The following is a 6,000-nucleotide window of genomic DNA, read 5'->3' on the forward strand; positions in this document are numbered from 1 at the left end:
AATGAGATCATCGAGTCACAAGCACTGATTCTCTATTAATGTTCAAGCTCTGGTTTCTACCAGCACAAGTCTGATTACCTGCAGCAGATCATCAACATCTCAGACATCATAAAGCACAAGCACCTCTGTTTATGTTCAAGCACTGACTCACCCCCATCCCCTCTAACCCAGTTCCCTCCAACACGCATGGGGTCTTTTTGAATACAGCTGCTGTGACACCATGTGGTGAATTAAAATGTATTACTCTGTACAATTTTCCCTCAAACGTCACTGGATCCTCAGATTTATGTTGGGTTGTTTATTTCAATGCAAATAATGATTCATTCACACTGCAAGCAAACTAAGACTCCTGTACACTCATATGACACCGCATGTAAATGTAGTTTATCAAGCTTCAACTCCATTTCTGAAAACACCAGCCGCTAAAACTGTTACCTAAAACTGCCAAAGCTACTTAACTACCACAACTGAAACTGCTTGTAGGTTTCAGGTACTTTGGGAAGATTACCAGTTCAATGTCAAACAGTTTAACAAGCATCAAGCAAGAATTGAACTCCTTAAAGGCCTCATAATTCAGAAGATCCAGTGATATTTAGAGGAGAAATGTACGTGCAAGAAGACATGACATCAGAGCCCCCAACAGCTGTGATTTTCATCACCAAAACCGTATTTATTTTCCTCTTAGAGATGCGAAGATGTCCTTATAACACTGACTACAAAATGATAACATGGCTTCTGAGTCATGATGTTGTTCAGCCTCACCAAACACACACTGCTGTAACTAAGCACCTCCTACATTCAGCACCCCTCATTTCCATTTTATTTGAGTGTTGCCTTTGCTGTACATGCTGACCCTAAAAAGAATTTCCAAAGAAATACAGCATCAGACCCAACCCTGGCAAACAGATCCTGCAGATAACCCCATCCCACTTTTATCCTGTTCTTTAGTGGACAGGGCTCCCATGGACCCTCACAGGGCAGGTACTATTTGGGTGATGGATCATTATCAGCACTGCAGTAAGAATGACGTGGTGGTGGTGTGTTAGTGTGTTTTGCGCTGGTCTGAGGGGATCAGACAAAGCAGTGCTGATAGTTGTATTTACGCACAGAATCTCTTGCAGAGACACCCAATAAATATCTTGTCTTGTTTGTACTTGTCCAAAGCTAGAGCACGGGCACAAGACAACTAGTGTATATACTTGTCCAAGGCTACCCCATCAGCACAAGACAAGTGGCCCAAGAACTTGTCCAACGTTAGACCAAGGGCACAAGAGAACTGCCGCATGTATTGTCCAACGCTACGCCATCGGAAAAAAGACAACTGGCCCATGTACTTATCCAGCGCTACACCAACGGCACTAAAAACTGGCCCATGTATTGTCCAATGCTACAACATCGGCACAAGACAACTGCCTTATGTACTCCATGGGCACAAGACAACCATTGTGTGTACCTGTCAATCACTTTGTCATGGTCAGCAGGGTCAGTTATCCAACACCACTTGTTAATATGGGTCAGAGAACTTTCATTAACACATCTTTGGTAATAAGCTGCTACAGTACACGTTCAGTTTTTATTATGACAGAATAATATCTTTGTTCCTCATGTGTTACCATAACACTAACCATAACTCATCAGCACAGCTCAGAAAAACAGCCTTTAATGTCCTTCAAACGTCCACGTTTCTCTCTTAGCACTGCTACATTCAGCTAGCTCATAGCACATATTCAGGTACAGTGAAACTGAAATAAAGAATAATCAGCTGATATTGGCTTTTACGTTGTTTTTCTCCATCTGTGTGAGTCTTTTAAAAAGTAAACAATTCTAAAGACTTTTTCTGCTTTCACTCCATTGTTTGACGGACAGCTGGATCATTACTAAACTTTACCTGACAGTGTGGTCTTGTGCTCATACAGTAACCCTGAAGGGAATATTTGCATAATAACCGGTTGTACAGGATCTCGGGTAAGTCCCTAACAGACCAACAACCGGCACAACATTTGGGCACAACATGTCTAAATGGCTTCAGTCGTGACTCTCAGTAAGAGAAAAACTAGAGATTTATGGATGGGGGTACTAAAACTTTATGAGGAGGGTCTGAGTGCATGCTTGAGGACACACTCATGATCTGTGTCATCAGTTTAAACCACTGTAATTTGACTCAAATGCTGTGTCCACAGTGAGGACCCTTCTTCTAAGACATGTTTAGATGCTACATTGGTGCTGAATGATGATCTATAATTAATGAAAAGTAAATTGATCTGTTATCAAAAAGCATTCAGAGTTATCTTGATATTAAAATGGTAAGATAGAGACGTACATACACAGAGAAAAAACATTCAAAATCACAATTAAAATGAACAAAAAACAGAAAACAAACAATAATCAAAAGCAAATCCAGTAATTTATTAACTGATGAAAAAACAAACAGGCAAATCTTCATAACTCATATTTGACCAACAACAAGAAGATCCAGTTGATTTTTATTCGCCAAACACTTGGCTCAAAAAAATCACCACGTTCCCGAAATGGTCTGTTTTCTCAACTTGTGTACTTTGTAATATTTTCCGAGCACAGAACTGCAGGAACTGACTGGGAAGTTTACAGATGTTTTTCTTTATTATCATTATGAAGGTATTTTAAATTTAATTTCATTTTATTTCATATTTATGTATTTCTCATGTTTTGGGAATACTAAAATGGATTCTAACTTTTCCAGGAAGAAAAGTAAGCTTCTAGAACAATCTTGTCAGGAAAGAATCCTGATACTCACTCCAGTGAAAAAACACAAGGACTGCCTCCAGCATATCAGCCCATCTTATGTAAAGAATCCTGATTGGCTGTTACTCTCTATAAATTCCCGTCCCGCCTGCCTCACGTCTCATTTCATCGGCTCTCTGCGTCTCACTACAATGTCACGGACTGAAACACTGATCACAGTGAATATACCAATGCCTGAGGATGAAGCTGGGTACAACGCATGGACAAGGTATCCTGCCTCAATGCTGCAGAGGCTGAGGGAAGCCTATAATTGGCTGAAGACACTACAGCCGGCCTTGAACCGTGCTATGCGTACTTGGAAGCTCATCACTGCTGTGTACTATTTTGGAAAAGCATTTGGAATGTTGTAGAGGTGAAGTCCACTGACAGGAAGCGGTGTGGTGGTGGTGATGTGTTGTGGTGTAAATGCATTGGTCAATACAGCTGTTACTTTACACCAGTTTCCTTAATGTTTTGTTTCATGTGGTTTCTGTGTATATGACCTCTTCATCCCAGCCATTCAGAGGCTTCTCATGATGGCTGCTTCATCTACATTATACAGCAGCTAGTGGGCTGCCTGGATGCACTGCTTAAGGGGTCATACTCGTCTTCATACCCCACTGTCATCTATCGTGCGACACTCACTGCTGAAAGTATTGTAGTGTTGTGGAGACGACATTCATCGGCTTTCCCTGAACGATATGAAGAAATTGGTGAGAAAACAATTGTGAACATCCCACTGAGGCTTCGCTTGCCGAGTCCCGCACATGTCAGACGGACGAATGCTGTGGCACAGTCTGTGACAAAACCTGTGATTGGTCGGCAAAAAAGAGGCATACAAATAAACGACGCTGGACGAATTTGAAGAGCTTCATTGTGCAAGGCAATTGCTGAGCGCTTCGGCAGAGAAAACAGTACTTCACTGTTAACCAAGCACTTTTTAAATAAACAACAAATATTCTTCCTTAATGTAAGATGTTGAGTCTGTTATTGGGTGATTTCTCTCAGAAAGGAAGTACTTTGGATATTTTGACTGCTGTTAAACTTTTATGTTTTAATTACAGATGTTTAATTTCAAGCACTTTCCAGGTAAAATATCTGTTCTGGATTTTCACTGAAGAATCTTCATCGTTTCTGGACTAGAAGCATTTTGTGCTTTTGCTGCCAAGTGGAGCAAAAGGACAGTAAGGTTGCATCACAACACTGGAGCCACTGGATGGTTGAAGGCGTGTGTGTTTGTTTTGTTCTCTTACAGTTTCTGCGATCGGCCCTCCAGCAATGCAGATTCTACTGAGACACATCCTGTGCTGGGTCCTGGCGAATTCTCTCACAGGTCTGTTTCTCTCCTCCAGCCTATGCTGCCTTATTGTTCTAACACATAAAAATGTTCTGCTCTGCTTTCAACAGGAGAACTTTTCAGACTCTTCTTCCTGCCAGAAGCTCCTACCAGCACAAGTTCTTCTTCAATGAGATCATCGAGTCACAAGCACTGATTCTCTATTAATGTTCAAGCTCTGGTTTCTACCAGCACAAGTCTGATTACCTGCAGCAGATCATCAACATCTCAGACATCATAAAGCACAAGCACCTCTGTTTATGTTCAAGCACTGACTCACCCCCCATCCCCTCTAACCCAGTTCCCTCCAACACGCATGGGGTCTTTTTGAATACAGCTGCTGTGACACCATGTGGTGAATTAAAATGTATTACTCTGTACAATTTTCCCTCAAACGTCACTGGATCCTCAGATTTATGTTGGGTTGTTTATTTCAATGCAAATAATGATTCATTCACACTGCAAGCAAACTAAGACTCCTGTACACTCATATGACACCGCATGTAAATGTAGTTTATCAAGCTTCAACTCCATTTCTGAAAACACCAGCCGCTAAAACTGTTACCTAAAACTGCCAAAGCTACTTAACTACCACAACTGAAACTGCTTGTAGGTTTCAGGTACTTTGGGAAGATTACCAGTTCAATGTCAAACAGTTTAACAAGCATCAAGCAAGAATTGAACTCCTTAAAGGCCTCATAATTCAGAAGATCCAGTGATATTTAGAGGAGAAATGTACGTGCAAGAAGACATGACATCAGAGCCCCCAACAGCTGTGATTTTCATCACCAAAACCGTATTTATTTTCCTCTTAGAGAAGCGAAGATGTCCTTATAACACTGACTGCAAAATGATAACATGGCTTCTGAGTCATGATGTTGTTCAGCCTCACCAAACACACACTGCTGTCACTAAGCACCTCCTACATTCAGCACCCCTCATTTCCATTTTATTTGAGTGTTGCCTTTGCTGTACATGCTGACCCTAAAAAGAATTTCCATAAAGAAATACAGCATCAGACCCAACCCTGACAAACAGATCCTGCAGATAATCCCATCCCACTTTTATCCTGTTCTTTAGTGGTCAGGACCTCCATGGACCCTCACAGGGCAGGTACTATTTGGGTGGTGGATCATTATCAGCACTGCAGTAAGACTGACGTGGTGGTGGTGTGTTAGTGTGTTTTGCGCTGGTCTGAGGGGATCAGACAAAGCAGTGCTGATAGTTGTATTTACGCACAGAATCTCTTGCAGAGACACCCAATAAATATCTTGTCTTGTTTGTACTTGTCCAAAGCTAGAGCACGGGCACAAGACAACTAGTGTATATACTTGTCCAAGGCTACCCCATCAGCACAAGACAAGTGGCCCAAGAACTTGTCCAACGTTAGACCAAGGGCACAAGAGAACTGCCGCATGTATTGTCCAACGCTACGCCATCGGAAAAAAGACAACTGGCCCATGTACTTATCCAGCGCTACACCAACGGCACTAAAAACTGGCCCATGTATTGTCCAATGCTACAACATCGGCACAAGACAACTGCCTTATGTACTCCATGGGCACAAGACAACCATTGTGTGTACCTGTCAATCACTTTGTCATGGTCAGCAGGGTCAGTTATCCAACACCACTTGTTAATATGGGTCAGAGAACTTTCATTAACACATCTTTGGTAATAAGCTGCTACAGTACACGTTCAGTTTTTATTATGACAGAATAATATCTTTGTTCCTCATGTGTTACCATAACACTAACCATAACTCATCAGCACAGCTCAGAAAAACAGCCTTTAATGTCCTTCAAACGTCCACGTTTCTCTCTTAGCACTGCTACATTCAGCTAGCTCATAGCACATATTCAGGTACAGTGAAACTGAAATAAAGAATAATCAGCTGATATTGG

The sequence above is a fragment of the Pygocentrus nattereri genome, chromosome 23 (genome assembly GCF_015220715.1).
Source record: "Pygocentrus nattereri isolate fPygNat1 chromosome 23, fPygNat1.pri, whole genome shotgun sequence".
Classification (NCBI taxonomy): Eukaryota; Metazoa; Chordata; class Actinopteri; order Characiformes; family Serrasalmidae; genus Pygocentrus; species Pygocentrus nattereri.